At 36.9% G+C, this 17,368-nt stretch overlaps 1 pseudogene; it reads left to right on the top strand.

Moving 5' to 3' along the window:
* The first annotated feature begins 1,556 nt into the window (after nt 1–1,556).
* On the top strand, nt 1,557–2,479 carry LOC149933912 (uncharacterized; annotated as a pseudogene).
* Nucleotides 2,480–17,368: the final 14,889 nt, after the last annotated feature.

Consider the following 17,368-nt stretch of genomic DNA (forward strand, 5'->3'; position numbering starts at 1 on the left):
AGAGGAGACATCAATATCGCTAACTCTGCCATATTTTACTTCGCGATCACTTGGCGCTTTCCACTGGCATAACAATTCTGTGCAAGTAATTGGCACTTCACGTTGTCTAATGGCATGTTCAATGAAAAACAGAATAGCTCCAACATGCGAGCATTCTTCGACTAGCCCTGCAACACACTTGCTATGTCAGCAAATAATAGCGCCCATTACGACTGAGGCAGTCCACGGTTGAGTGGGAACAACATCAAAACATTGAGAATGTTTAAACTAAAAATATTTGTTTCAGTATTTTAAATTTCGACTTAAGCTCTAGTAAAAAATAAACTATTACTTCCTTCACAATTAGTTGACGAACAAAACCAGTTATATAGAACTTATTTGATTCAAGGCTTTTAAATGCCTTCAATTCGCCGAAAGTGTAGGTACTTATATGGCGGATTAGATAAGTAAATACATCAAGATAAGAGATTTCTGGCCATAGCCTAAGCTCAACACTTTCCTTAGGTTTAAATAAATATGGATCTATGCCATTAATAATCTTAATTTTATCTTTATACCGATTGGCAGCGTCTTTATTAGACTTCAACAATTCTTTAAAATAGTCACTCATGATAGTGGTTCTTTAAAACATTACAGATAAAGTCTTTAAACACGTTACTTACAGGTACTCTTATGATATTTTATGTTTGCCAAAATCTGCTTGCCCTAAAAAATTTTAAATCTCGAGGTTAGAAACAGACGCTGCTCCGTTTCTATAGCAACGGAGGCGGGGCTAAGGGGTAGTTTCAATAATCTATACCATTTTCAAGGGGCACATACTTTTTAATAGACTATAGCATATTAAGTGAAGAATAAAAGAACGTCGTTATATTTGCATATATAAAACTTTTTTATTTAATAGTAAAAACAATTAAATACCATCTGACCGGTTTCGTCGGGCTTAGCCCTTCATCGTCTCCGACGCTTTTAACACATTTTAATACGTTAAATTCGTTTATATCCGATTAAGTTTGCACCCAAAAGAGGATCGATTATTTTTTCGTTCCCTCTTAGCTCTCGTCGCTCTTCAGTGGGAGAAGATAAGGGGGTTTAATGCTTCCAACCGACTCCCAGATATGAGTTGGGATATATGTTCTGAGGGGAAAGAACAGATATTCAAAATTGAGCAGTGCACATTTTATCACTGGGCAGAAGTCGGATAATCCTCTAACTCCAGACTATTTCCCATCAATTTTTCCATGGTCAAAAAATGGAGAAGGTTATTTATCCATAGGCAGGCAAAACGTCGATCGTGAAGAACGATCTATAAAAATAAGAAGTAAAACTGAATCTCAAGTTAATTGTTCTGGTCGTTCTGGAGATTATAATCCAAGTGAAACTTCAATTACCAATCCAGAGTCAGTGGAGTTACTGGAAATAACATCGCACAAAGTCACTTTGTAGAACGACCTGGAACTATTAAAATCCCAGTTTTATTTGGCTCAATACTACCCAATAATTATGTTTCTCTGCAATTCAAAATTCCTAAAACAAAAACAATGGTAAATCGTCATACAATGACTGGTAGTAGTTTCAAAAACTTTCATGATGTGGTGGTACAATCAAATGTGAAAACCAAGAACGTTGCGTGTGAAACTGCTCTTACAAAGCATACACATTTTGAGGGATTTGATTCGATAGAAGAACATCAACTGGTAAAATTGGGTGGCATAACTTTTCTAGTTTTCAACATGTTACTTGGACTCATTCCTGGTCAACTCGCGGCTCATGCCAAAATTTCATAAGAAAACCGCCCTTTTATATTCCTAATGAAAATGAAGGTGGGCTTAAGTTCATCAGCTTTGGGCGTCATTTGGGGGATACACCAAACCACAGTTGGAATAATTTTTACAGATGTTTTTATAACGCTCTCGGACATAACTAAATATTGGATCTATTGGCCAAATATGTTTGCGATAAAAGAAACAATGCCAGAGTCCTTCGAAAGGGAATATCCAGACTGCAGAGCAATAGATGATTGCACAGGAATGAAAGTAGAAAAACATGCCTCAGTTAAAACACAGGTTCTTTTCTATTCTAGCTATAAAGGGTGTCAAACCTTAAAATAATTAATAAAGATAGCTCCAAGTTGTTTAGTCACTTCTAAGTCTAAAGGTTATGGTGGCAGAACTTCAGATAGCGCTGTAACTATTGAATGTGGAATACTAAATTTAATAGAGAAAAATTATGTTATTATGTCAGACAAGGGTTTTCCACATTTTAAAACCAATTTAAAAGAGCTAGATGCCATTTTAGTTATGCCATCTTTCGGTCATAAGAATGATCAGTTTTCTAAAGAGGCTGTTCATGAAATTCATAAAATTGCAAGTGTTAGAATTCATGTTGAAATTGAAAAATTCCCTGTGAAGATCGTATAGTACACATGTGTTGTGGGGTAGCCAATTTATGAAAACCCATAATTAAAAAATCGGCAAATTAGGAACTTAAATTTTAAGTTTATTTCAGTTTTCACTTAATTAAGCCATTCGGTTTTATGGTATAGCAAAATTATTAAGGTAAAGGACGAAGCATCGGCTCAGTTAGGCCTTCGTACTCCAGGGCCTCAACTGAATCTGAGACTAACTTTGAGCGTCGAGAAAAAAAAATATCTATATATATTGTAAGTTCTACGCTTTTAGCTTACTCTTATAGAAAAACCCGACAAGCGTTGGCATTAGAACTCAACGATACGTCTTAGGAGTCAGAAGCTGTTGAATGATCTTTGTGTCTTAGTGTGACAGTAGAAACCGACGTCAGTTAATGTTAAAATATTAAATAGTTAATTTTAAAATATCAAAGTCTTAAACGAAACCCTCGAAATGAGTAAGCCTACATATACACCTATCTGCAATTAGAATTGTGGAAGACGGAATTACAGGGGCAGGTTCCATTTGTCAAAAAAACGTTTATGACTAATCTTGCATGTAGATGGCGCCTTAGGTTCAAACATTGTTTTGCCAGTTTTTAACGATCGTCTGCTTACTTTCTAAAAATGGCGAGGAATATTAGCGGCTTGATTTTTCCCATTGTCGGTTACGTATCTTCTTTAAAAGACTTGCCAAATATATCAAATACTGATATATCAGAATACTACAGGTTAAAGAATGATACTGAAAATCATTACAAGAAAGGTTTTAGGTTTTTCGTCGAGGAATATATTGAGAGGAATAGTTTAGTAACGTTTACAGACAGGTAAGCCTTGTTACCCTTCCTAATTTATAACTGTTAGAATTGAGCTAAATATAATTTCTAATTGATTACAGAAAGGATAACGTGTACTACGTTAAAGGAAAATGCTACAGAAGTCAGAGAGCCAGAGAATCACCATATACAGTTGTCGTAGCATTAAATTTACAAGAAGGGGTGGTTTTGGATAGCTACTGCGAATGTGTTGCTGGTTTCGGAGGCACTTGCAACAATCTCATGGCCTTACTGAGCTTATTAGAGTTTATAAAATCTGAAGAACGATATGAAAATCTGCCAATTGCTGATGAAAACACTCCCGTGTCCAAGACATCAACAAAACAAACGTGGAATAGGAAAAGAGGGGACAAAATTCAGCCGTTACGACTACTCGATATAAATTTCCAGTCACCTAAAGAGAACCGTGAATTGAAAGACATGAAATGTAAAATTTACGAAAGTAGGAAAGCTGCTAGAGATAATGATTCTTTAGAAGATGCAGTGGTGAAACTTGGAACTGTATTTAATTTTTTTGCAAATACATCTCAACGGAATATTGATTGGAAAGAAACCACAATTGGTTGTGCCCCAAAAGATTCACCACTAAGTTACCATCTACAAATGGCTAATGGTACTGGAGAATTATTACACAACTTAGCCATTTATAAACCACAACTCTCAAATTCCCAACGTGGAAATGTATTGCAAGTGCATATACCAGGGCATCATTTACCTAATAAACTACTAACAAAATACTTTCCATTGGATGAGAAGGAATCCTTAGTTTTTGAGGTAATATTTTATACAGTTTTCATCCAGAATTTCAAGCAATTAATGATCTTTCAACCTTTTTTAGGCCATACAGCTGTCATCAGAAGAGTGTATACAAATAGAAATACGAACGAGGCTACAATCAAAAAGTGCAGACTGGTTAAAAGCGAGAAAATTTCGGCTAACCTCATCAACATTTGGTCAAGTCTGTGTAAGCAAACGTAATGGATTGTGGACCAAAAAAGGATTGAACAACTTAATTTTCCCTTCCAATATTGGTCATGAAAGAGCTGTAAAATATGGTATTAAAATGGAACCAACTGCGAGAGAGAGCTACGTCAACCACATGCGTGATTTGGGTCACAATGTGGAAGAACGGGAAACTGGCCCCATCATATCTCCAAGTCGAGTTTGGTTGGGGTCATCACCTGATGGTATTGTGTATGACCCGAAGGAGGATCCACCATTTGGTTGTATAGAAATAAAACACACTTAAACACCTAAAACCGTCTGACGCCATTAAAGAAAAAAGTTCCTATGTTAGTATTGTAAATGGTAACCCACAGCTAAGTCAGTCTCATAAATATTATTACCAAGTCATGGGTCAACTAGGGTTATCAGGTTTCACGTGGTGTGATTTTGTAGTCTATTTTGAAAATGGTATCATCATACAGCGTATTAAGTTTGACTCGGAACTATGGAATGGAATGTTAGAAAAAATTGTAAAATTTTACTTTGAATTGATGCTTCCTAAATTAGCTCAACAGTTACTGTAATAATTGGTTTGTAACCTAAGTCAAAATAAGCTTGTTGTGATAAATACTGTTACGTACAAATTTACAAACCTAATTTTCTAATAAAGAATTATTTATCTTAAAAAAAAATTTAATAGTTACAAAATTTCATGTCTCCAAAATTTCATGTCTCCAAAATCGTCATTCTCGTTAGAAGTAAACTGGGGGAAATCTGTAAATTCGTAAGAGTAACTCATCATCAGTTAATTCTAATAAAATTGACGAATCTTTTGCGACGAGAGGATTTTGAAAATTTGTCAAAAGTGTGGCAACTGTCCACAACTGATTTATTACAGGTTCCAACGTTATTGGGATTGGTCTATCAAAAATATGAAATTTTTTAATCCGGTTAATCCGCCTTTCAACATGTATTCAAAGTTTGGCAATTTGATGGGTCTCCATAACTTCCTCTTTAGAAAATTGATTGTTGTTTTTCAAAAATGGTGGAATATTTAACGTTACATTTAGGGGTCTTAGCAAATCTTCTAAAAGAAAACCTTTATCAGCCATTATGGAATCGTTAGGGTTAAAATCCATACTGAGAAATCCACTTTTCTTAGTTAACTCTTTGTCAGAAATATTCCTCGTGTAAAGCGCAAACACAAAAGTTACGTAACCTTCTGGGCTAATGCCAATCAGGCCTTTATAGGTATTTGTAGATTTGTAGTTCGAGTATGTCGCTGTTTGTAACACTAAGGATTTTGGAACTTGACACTTTATTTCAGTGGCGTCTATCACGCAGCGAGTACTTGGGTATTTCTCCTTAAACTCCTTGGGCATAGTAGCGTCTATTTGTTCTCTGCTTTGCCAAATATTAATTTGTCCCAGTTGGAGGTACATGAAATTAATCCACGATATACATGTGGTGCTAATTGTACTTTTCGACACACCGAACCTGTCTGCTAAATCTTTGACAAATAAACCTAAACGCAGTCGCATTAAAATAACCAAAAACTGGTCTATAACATCCAATTTCCTTGGTCACCCAGCCGGAGATGCGTGTTCTTCCTTCGGTTCTTCCATATATTTTCCTCTCCACCAAACTATATTTTTGCCGTTTGAACCGGGATCCAGAAATTCGTAGAGTGCCATTAACTTAGAATAACTTGGAATGCCAGTGTAAAAATAAACGTCTGCATCGCTGTCTTTAATAGTATTCATGCCAAATTTGGCCTTATTTATCTTGCTTTCAAAAAACTTACAGTTGACTCTTTCTTCTTGTAACAATCGCTCGACTTCTTGAAGTTTGTGTTCTAACACACTGACACGCTTCTATTGGATCTTCAGCTTCAAGTTTAAATCAGAGACCAACATTTTCAAACGTTCATTCTCTAACTGTGACGCATTCTGTTGAGTTGAGCTGAATGTTTCTTTCACGGGAATCATTTCCACATCTGGAACGTTTACGCATTCACCTTGGTTAACAGCTTCAATACTGGACGAAATGTTAGCAATAGGCTGTCTATTGATTTCCATACTTGCTGGCTGTATCATTTTTTTTCGATTCTTTTATATTAGATGTAGGGCCCTCGTCTTCAAATGGTTTCCATTTAAATTTGGATGGAACTGCACCATCTAGTAGATGACGTTTGCCACTTGCTACATTCTTCATGAAATCGATTTCATCGAAATGGAGCGAACAAACAAAAATGTTCGATACTGATTTATAAAAATGAACCCCTTCTAATTTTTTGAATCCACAACTTGCGTAGAGGGTCGTTAGCTGGCACTCTATGGTATGTCACCTAGAAAGGATACATTTGTTAGGCAATTATTTTATTGTTGTATGTCTTTCAATTGAACTACTTACTTTATTTCCATGTAGATCTGTTGTACCTTTCTGAGGGCAGAATAAAACTCCACAGTACCTAATGAGGCGCATGATGATTGAAACGTTTAACCGAGGCTTAAGATCTAAACAAACGTAACTAACGTTTTTTGAAAGCTTATGGCTAATTTAGAAATACATTATTGGAAAATCCGAAAGTTCTGGATTTCTAATATACCTAAAAATGTATAATATATAAAAAAATACCTTACTTATTAAGCGTACATTAAAAATTAACCGCTAAATATTAATACCAACTCTGCCGATAAACAGAAAAATATAAGCAGAAGATGATTTGAAGTCAACCAATCATAAAAGATCTGCTCACACTGCCATCTATACGCAGGATCATTCGTTAGAATTTTAATCCGACATGGCACTGTCCCTATAGTTCAGCTTACGTGTTTGTAATATGCGGATAGGTCTATTAAAACTCTGTAGTAGCTAATTTCTAATGATCTTTTTGATAGTTACGAAAACAAGTCATTAACATATTTCAGTTGAATATTTTACAGCTATATATGTAGAAAAATGTCCATGGCATTATCTTCCAACCACCAACTAGAGTTTGAAGATGTTCCATTTCTAATTTTGACCCTTAAAACGTCGGAGGACATGGAAACAATTGATCCTGATATGTCATTAAATATAAATTGGATTGCGACAAATGTGCTTTAAAAATTCGAAACTACAAAAATCAATGAAAGGTAAGTCATTAAGATTTATTATGATTATTTTTGTACTTTTTAATAACACTCCAGGGCTGATTTTTACAAAACAACATTTAATTGTAAAAACCATAAATGCTAAGATGGTCTAATAGTTTAAAATGTTTAGCACCATTGTCTGCCACAATAAAGATAGAAAGGCTGTTGGGATGAAAACTCTAAACAATTATACTTGCATTAAAAGATTTTACTTCTATTATAGTTCATGGTGTTAAACTATTATAGTCAAGTTTCAATGACTAACTAAAGTATAATATAATTTAATAATAATAATAATAATAATCAGCTAGGCTAATACCCAAAGTACCACCTTAGGCCTAAGTCATCAAGCGACTTTTGCAGCCCTTAATTCAGGTGGCCGGGTTACAATGCGTAGGAGGGTGGTGGCAAGCCCTGCATGCCACGAGATCGAGCCAACAGCTCCCTACACTAACTATTACCATTAACCTAGACAAGTTTTTATGGAAGGGGAAATCGAAGAACTCGGGGAAAACTCCTAATAAATTGTTTTTCTTTATATTTACCCATAGAAGCTGTTCGATCGAACTCCAAATCCGTTAGGGCTACATATTTCGTGCAACACAAGTGATTGGATCGAACATGCAAAACAACGTAACGGCGGAAGAAAAACTTAGAGAAAAGTTAGATATAAATAAAAGTAGCTTTGTTTGTGTTTCTGCGTATTGTAATAATTCTATTATACATATTTTATTGCTAAAAACTTCCTTCCCTTTACCGAGCCTTGTGTTAAATGGGTAGTTGGTTTTGCTGTCGATTAGGCTTCATAACCGTTTCTCAGCCTACTGTTAAATGGGTATCTTTTTTTGGGTCTGCCTGAAGTGAATTCAGCTTCGTTACCGTTTTTTAGCCGACTTCCAAATCAGAGGTTGAATGGGCTTCTTTACCGTTGCTATTAAAGTAGAAAAGACGTCCTATCCAATTCTCATTCGTACACTAAATGGGTAGTCATCTTTCAGTCGGCTTCAAGTCGAGTAAGCACCTATTCCACTCTCATTCGTACACTAAATTGGAATTCATCTTTAGGTCAGCTCACATTAGACTTACTTATATATATACCCTGTGCACCGCCGAAGCAGTACAGAAATTTTTCATCATTTGTCCCGGCCGAGCCGCCGACTGGTATAATATGTTTGAAATCATTTCCTAAACAACATACACTATGAAGTATACACTCGTATACTTCGTCACAGTTGTCAACGATGTAACGCATTACACGTTCGAAATCGTTGATCGTTTCGTTATCCAGATTTAAAGCCTATTCGTTTGAAGTGGTCTTCTTATCAAATGGTTCGTTTTGGGAGAATTGCGAACATAGTGCTCTGAGTCTGCTTCCAGAGCACCGCATATGTTCTTGGGCGATGCAATATGCCCTTAGTTTTACAGGTAGATTTGGAATTCAACATGTCCACTTAGGATTTGCTTCAAATAGTAGTTCGAAATGAAACGACTTTTAACCTTAGGAAAGTACTTCTTAGTTACTTTACCTTTCTCACTTACCTCCCACGACTCCTGCCACCTTTGAGTCGTCACTTCATACAGCCACCTTTTAATCGCCAACTTAGTTGGCTTCATTTCCTTCTCCTCTGGAAGATCGGTTGCTGACTTTGCAAGAAAGTCAGCCCTTCATTCCCTACACACTCAGTGTGTGATTTTATCCAAGTTAACGTGACCTGCGTCACCATCCGTTTCAACACCTTACGGATTTAATGGCATAAATTAATGTTGTTTTATGCTTGTTGATTGCGTTAATAGCAAAAAGACAATCGGTAAAAACCGTTGCACCTGGTGATGGTTGACCTTGCGTCCTTTACCAGCAAATACTCTCATGTATTGCTAAGAGCTCAAGAAAAAACGCATCCACCTCTCCATTATTGCGACTGCACCGATATCTACTTCTACACCGTTCATATACACAATGAATGCCACTCCGGCACCCCTACTGGACAACGAACCGTCAGTTAACACCTCTACCCCATTACCATTGGGTAGTTGCTCTTTGATGTTAATAATGCCCCTAAACGCTGGGTGGTCCTCCCACGGGTCACCTGGGTAGCGAAAGTTACCACCTTGTTACTCCACCTCACAGTGCTTGCTGTCGTCTCTGAGCGAAGGACCTAAACAAAGCAGCTTCCTGACTCACCACAAGGTCCAACGGTTGTATACCAGAAAGGACCCTTAGCGCATCGCTCGAAACAGTCCGGTAGGCGTAAGTTATACGTTGGGCAGCAATTCTCTGTATTGAGCTCAGCTTCCTCACCATAACACTGTTCTGCGTGCTCTTCCACCATGCACCCCAAGAGTAAACAACTACTCTCACAATGCACCCATTGTAGATAGTCCTTAATGCTTAATGGTCGAGGCCTCACTCAACCCTTGCACCCGTTTTGTCACCCGGACAATAACTTCCTCAAGGTGAGGAAGAAAGGTAAGCTTCTTGTCGATGGTGACACTGACAATTTTCAACTTGTCAACACTTCCAATGTTGACCACTCCCATCTTATAAATTGGGAGTCTCTTCATGACACTCCTTTCGGCGAAGGTGATTGTCGCCGACTTCTTTATGGAAAATCTCAGCTTGTCGACATACCCGTGGTTTCAAGTGCACGCCAGTTATCCGCGAAAGCCTGGATTCAAGAGTCCATAACCACATTGAATAGCAGAGGTCCAGTGCATGAACCCTGAGGGCAGCTGCGGGTCAGTATTTTCCGTAAAAAGCTACTACCTGCCCTTACCCCTGCCACCCTATCCTTCAGATAGTAAACATATGCCTCATATATTTTTTGTACACTTAAACCATGTAATATTCCTGGAATCCACACATTGTCAAAAGCACCCTCGATATCTTAAGATATCAGATTTGGTTTGACAATTAATCGCCTTGTTATCCTTGATGCGGTTCACCATATTGGTAAAACAGAAATTGCTTTTCGCTAAGCAATTTGTTGCTGTGTAGAAAGTAATAGAACCTTCTTGACAACAGCTTATCCAGCACCTTCCTTACCACAGGAAGTTGTGAGATTGGTCTGTACACCTTAGCGTACTGCCTGTCTCTGCCATCTCTATACAAAAAGACTAGTTTAGCAACCTTCCAAAGCTTTGGGAACTATTCCATGCTGAGGCAAGCGTTGAAAAGCCTGACAAACAACGCTGGGCAAGCTAAGAAAACGATCTTCGGAAGCTCAATGGTAATACCATCCTCATCAGGAGCCTTGCAATTTTTAAAAGAGTTCATGGTTTCCAAAACCTCATCACTGGTAAATGTTTCATCGTTCTGACTAATGAAGTCTTCGTCTAATGACTCCCTTATTGTTGTGTGAACCTTCTCCAAGGAGTCATCTTTAAAAAGACAATCCAACAGAGTAGACCACTTATCCTTAATACTTGCATGGATAAGGGACATTAAGGATTTAATGCATTCCTGCTCACAGTCGATCCAACTGCTTTTCGACCGTCCATAGGGTGGTCATTGCCGAGGACATCGACTTCAATGGTGAGCCTGTGTGAATAGCACGTCAACTGTCCCCTTTTTATTTCTGTCAGCCCGACCGTTTTCTGCTACTGGGGCCTTCTTTGCAATGTAACCTCTTAGCAAACACAAATCTCCCTCTAATATTCTGAAGAGATCCAAATCTCTTTGGGAGGCCCCACTTAATTTGGATGAAGCTAAAATATTCTATGGATATCCAAAAAACACACCTTCACTTGCATATTTTTACAATATTTAAAGGACATCCACAATTTTAAAATCAATCTTTTTGGACTAAGAGATATCCACTAACTTGTGGCAGTGGGTGAAAATCGGAAAGTTCTCTCCCAACTGATTCAAGGGGGGTTTCCATTAGTGTTGGGAGCTGTTGGTTCGCGTGGCTTGAAGGGCTTGCCACCACCCTCCTACGCATCGTAACCCGGCCACCTGAATTAATGGTATTTAAAAGTCGCTTGATGCCTTAGGACTAGGTGGTGCCTCGAGTAATAGCCTAGCTGATTATTATTGATTCTTATTTTCAAAAACTTTTGGCCTTAGCTCAGATTTGAATACAGGAGTTGAAAAAGAAAATACACGATGATAAATTTAAAGAGGCTTTGAGAGTGAAAGATGAAGATTAAGCGAATCAAATTGATTGGAGAGATAATAAAAAAGGAAAGGTATACCAAAAACAATGATGTTCTAGGATACGTTGCCGGATATTTAGGAAGATGTTTGAAATGAAACAATTGCCCAGATGGTATAATCAATTCGATTGAAAAAAAGGGGAACCACTTGGCGAACTTCCTTTAAAATTTGAACGCTGGATTAACGTACTTAATCGAGGTGGATTGATTTACGTCGAGGAATGCTCTTTCGACATTTTTATCGAAATGAAAGAAAACCAGCATTTTATTGGTATTGTCCAAATGACTCAAAAAGGCGATAGAAAATTGAACATTTTGAGCTACCATTTCGTTTAGAATCATTTCCTTAAGCCCATTCAATCGTTCTTGATTATTTACTACAAACAGAGCAACGTGGTCTAATGTTTCGACACCGCGAGTTTCGGAGGACACAGGTATGATGTTTTTTGGCTTCTTTGGTCACCTTTAATAGGGATACCAATTTATAACTTATATAAATTAATGTCAATCTATTTTCAGAGAATGAAGGAAAAGAGTCACTTTAACAATACATATAACCGTTCTGGATTTTTCTTTTACCGTTGGCCAAGGCGGATTTGGAAGGGGTTTTCAGCCCTTGCGTCTATTTAAAAAATGTAACTGAGCTATATCTGCTAGTAAGTAATACATCTAAGCTAAGGGTTCCAAAATATACCAAATTCATTGAAAATGTCTTACATTGTCGATCTTTGTTGCCGTTGTGTTGTCCTTAATATGGAAAGCCTAATTAAATTTCAATTAAATAATGATATACTCTACTTAATAGAAATATTTTACGCCGTCTCTTTGAAGCCAAAGTAAGGAAGGCACTTCCACCCACGCTCGGTGGAGAACTCATAGTAGTAGTGTGTAAACGCCCTGCACTTGGCGTACAAATAAAAAAACTCTTGTTGTCGCTGATGGTGTGTGAAAATGCTAGCGCTTGTAGTAGGTAAGGGGTTTTATTTCTAATTTTTTAAATTGTAATGTATATTTAACAATTCAAATTTTATATTTTAAGTAAATGAAGTACAGTTTGATGTACTTGTTTCTTCATTGCTGTAGTACCAATGCTATTCCACGAATCATAGTTTCGCCGAATAGTTTCACCACTCTATTCTCAAGTGGTGTCAGCTTATACCCAGTCACTTTTCTGATTTTTATGATATCTAGGGCCAGTTTCTTTACTATGTTTTTTTAAGTCGGACCATTTTGTTCTGATTTGTAGGCCAGCTATTTTTGTCCCCTTACTAACAGCTGTTACTTCTTTGGCCATCTCTTTTCACGCTTTTACTACGCTTCCGTAAGCTTGACCAAACCCATTCCAGCTTTAAGCTCAGCAATAATTGCTTCCTTTTGCTTTTCGTTAAACTTCTTTGCCCTTTGCTCTTCTACTTTTCCCCATATGAATAATAAATGTGAATAACCACCAAAAATTGTAAATATATAAATAAAATTTAATATATTTAATAAAATAACTGATAACTAGCCAATATTACGAAGTCAAAAGTGGAAATTTGCCGCTGTTTACAAGAAACAAATAGCAGACAACCCTAAGGCTTAACTGAGCTATTGAAGTGACCCGCTTCCTGCCGATATTTTCTGGCGTTTTTATTGGCTTCGGAAGGGGGCAGAGCTTATTAAAAAAGGGCCAAATATACGAGAACCAATCTTCGAAGTTTCTTTAAAATATCTCTGGAACGTGTTACGAGACTTTTGAAAACGTCTCTGGAACGGGCCACTAAGAACGCTTTTTTAAGGCATTGTTAAAGGATGAATCTGCTTCTCCTCTTGTTATACGCTCTCGGGTCTCAATCATATCTTGATCCGTTACTTTTTCCGCCGCATTATTTATCCTAGACTTCTCTTTTATAATAATAATATCAGTATTGTACAAATATGACAACAACATCACCAATAATCAACTTAATAAAAGGAAACTTAACGCTTATATATCTCCTATAACCTTCTCCTTTATTTTTTTATTACCGTCCGTCATCTTCTTAACCTCCTTATATTTCGCTTTTTGGCATGAACGCCTTCACCTCATCTTTACCTAAAATTACGAGTTCCTTGAAATATTTGTAAAAATTCACCATTATTAATAAAAAAACTAATTATTTTATAATTTTTAATTACAGGGCCGATAATAGTTTTCAAATATTGAGTACGCAGGCTCACCATGGTTCGATTCTTGAAATAACCTTTACTGTTGGCCGCTTCGGCAATTATATTCCACACAATGGCCCACTTAATACCCATTTCTTCAAAATATCCGTTGATCGTTTTGACCAATTTCACCATAACCCGATACTCCGTATCCGTATAATTTTTTCTTCTTATTATTTTAACTAGCTAACCCAAAAACAATATAAAAACGCAGACACAAACCAATAACTTACCCTTTCTTCCGCTGCCCACTATATCTTAATATAAAAGCCATGATGCCCGTTCTTATCTTGTCCCCAACCTAAGGGTTTACTAATTACGCCAGTTGCTACCATCGTCTCCTTCAGAAATATTTCATTTAAAATTGTCAAATACAAACCAACATACAAGCGAAAACTAAAAATTCCACGAAAACTTTATCTGAAAATAAACTATTTTAAACAGCCGTTTTTTCGAAATCACACATACTTACAATCGTAAAATAAAGACCTAACCATTTGAAAAACGCACTCGTTTATGCATACCTATTGTACATGGTAACCAACCACTCGTTCAAACTTCCCCACTTTATAGGGTTACAAACCACTAACTCAAAGTTTCCCGTTTTTTATAGTGGTCCGGCTTAAAGATCTCCGTTTTTCAGGGTTATCAACAACAAACTTCGTCCGTCCCTTTGTCCACACTTCGCCGTCAACCTGGAATACTTTGGAAGGAAGCATAGGAGCTTGCCTTGGGTGGAGGCAGTGGCGTAGCCAGGATTTGGGTTCGGGAGGGGCACAATGAAACACCATAAAAAAGTGTTCATACAACCATACGTTTCGGGGGGGACACGTGCCCCTGTGCCCGCCCTGACTACGCCACTTGGTGGAGGACCGTGAATTGATAGAAGCCTCAAATTCGATGCGGAATATTCACTTTGCTTATATTAAATAAATACATCCTTCAATCCTTGCTTTGAAAACTAATATTTATCAGAAGAGGCAAAAAACGCTTATTTACAATCCAAAATTCAAATTTCGTAGCGTGAAGAATGTACAACAATGTTTTAGGAATATCGATCCTATTGATGATAAATTCAGTTTCAGAACCTGGAAACCCTGACCAAAAAGACAATTTCCTAATTTTTTTACGGAGACACGTAAAGGTATTAGTTAATCTTCCGAAATCTTTCTTTCACGACCTTTCACCTATTTCTTTTCGTACTCCAAGAAAACCAATGCACATAGCACGGAGCTCAAGACTAAATTGCCACTGTTTTTGGAAAGTATATTTCAATACATTTTTCATTTACCATGAGCCTATTTTAATATGAATAATCTATTTACTAGTGTTTAAAAATCAAGGGCGTATTTAAGAATAGGGGCAGTGGTGGCGGAATAGGGGGTACAGGGTTTTAGTTTATACGCACTTCGTATTACGAATTTTCTAATGTCTATTTAAAGTCGACAATATTAACAAATTTATTTTACTTATTTTATTAACAATGGACACACGAAGAAAGAAGCAATAGTTATATCAGTAACATATTAGAACCATGGAAAATAAATCACAGACATTTTATTGAAGAGGGCGGAAGTACAAAGGTGTAACAAAACAAATTATAGGGTGAAAACTCGCTGATGACCGTGCAAAGTGCGAAACGTGATATTGCAACAGGCTCAATTTACCCTGAATTGCCAAAATGGTTTTACTTCGACGGACGGTAAAACGCTTGTTCTTTGGCAACACTGCTTCGCAAAGTTTTATCAGGCTGTGTAGTTACGACTTTGTCCATTTCGTGCAACGATTCTGTTTAAATTATATAAGTACTGGAAAATATGTTTTACTGTGTTTACCAATATCAAATTATAGATATCTAGATTTATGTAAGTTGTTCATCATTAATTCAATGGCATGCGTGTTTAATAATGTACAAACTATGATGATACTAAAGGTGAATTTTACTATCTGACATTGGCATGGAACACTACGAACTTCGCGAAAATCTATGGTTAAATTAGATTAAATATTCCAAAGCAGTAACAATGGCTTGTTTTGTATGGTTTGAATTAATAATTATATAAAGGAGTTGTTAGAAGAAAATTCAGATACAGGTTTAAATAATAATAAAATATCAAAAGTAACTTTTATTATTTTAGTCAAAATTTATTTATGCTTAAATCGTCAAGCATTTGAGATTTTTGTGACGTAAAATATATTAAAATTACTATCGAAAAATTCAATAATTTTAATCAGTGTAAAGAATGAGATAACATACATCGATTAGAGAGAAGTATTGAGATATTCAGTCGGATATCTTATCTCAATCTCCAGATTACAATAAACAAGATTTTCTCTCTGCTTACCCCCTCCCCAATCTCCAGAATCTGTACTACCCGCGCTACTATCTTTGTTAACCATACTGTAACAGCAAGATTCTCCCCCTTTTCCCCCTCCCCAATCGCCATAATTTATCGTAATAGCACCCCCACCCCGTTAACCATAATTTCTATAATAGGATCAATAATAACAAGTTATTTACATTTAAATTTTTTATTTTAGAACTTTGTTTACATTATTGGTTCTACGACTAGTCTGACATTTTACTCGTTTAAACAGTAATTTATCTATAGTAATTAATTCTAAGTTCGAAAGGGATATATATACAATTTCAATTAAAGGGACGAAACTACCTTCTGCAAGCGCAACTTGTATAAATAATTTAATTAAAAAGTTCTAGCTTACGTATTTGTAGCGTCTAACAGCAGCACCAACTGTCAGATGAGGGACAGTCACAAACGTCGTCTTCTTCAGGTACAGGTGAGAAGCTTTTATCGATGACAGTAGTTGCTCTTGGCGTAGGCGGAATGTCCCATTCATGCGAGAGGTACTTTTATCCGAGGGTGAATTATCCTTCGACGGACAGCGTGGGAAGGATATGACATGTTCAAGTTCTGATATGTCTCCTGATTCCCAGTTTCCTAAGGTTCCATGGCACTTGTAACATCGTACATCATCTCCACGTTGAATGTAGTAGAATCCGTCATTAGCTAGTTTTTCTTAAGTGACGTGTGGATTTTTCCAGTGACGAAACGTTTCAAGTCAATACGCTTCGATTTCCATAGCTGATCTAGACACAATATGTTCTATAGTTTCAAATGATACATTCTCTAAGCCTAAATGCTATCTATCTATCTCCAAGTATCTTTATGGCTGACGCGCAGTTAGCGTCTGATAAAGATAAGCCACTAATAGCTTGGGCAGCCTCACCTTCTAAATAACAGAACTTATCTTTATCATTATGGAGGCCATCGTTCAAATGTACGGCGGTAAAGACCCCTGAAGTTTTGCCATTTCGTATATTGGTATTTCCAATTCCCGTAGTCGAACCGCTGGTCCTCTTCTTGTCTCGGAGTGTAGGGAGAAGTGGTCGCCGTCTTCGGAGCCGCCGCTCCTGCTGCCAATTCCACGCCGCTGGCTCGATGATGTAATGCCGTTGTGTAATTTATCTAAACATCGTCTCGCTAGATTTTTCGTGGTAATGACTGAATCGATGTACTTTATTTCCGCCGTTTCGTCCTCTTCTAATTTGGATTCTTCTAGTAGTTCTTGAATCTCGAAATCTTTAGTTCGTAACGTTTTAATTTTGAAGTCCAATAGTTCAATCCCAATTTCTAATTTATTTTCATCTGGGTTAGGCTTCTTAATTTCCGCTTCTAAACAAT

The sequence above is a fragment of the Leiobunum rupestre genome, chromosome 7 (assembly GCF_980474605.1).
Source record: "Leiobunum rupestre chromosome 7, qqLeiRupe1.1.hap1, whole genome shotgun sequence".
Taxonomy (NCBI): domain Eukaryota; kingdom Metazoa; phylum Arthropoda; class Arachnida; order Opiliones; family Sclerosomatidae; genus Leiobunum; species Leiobunum rupestre.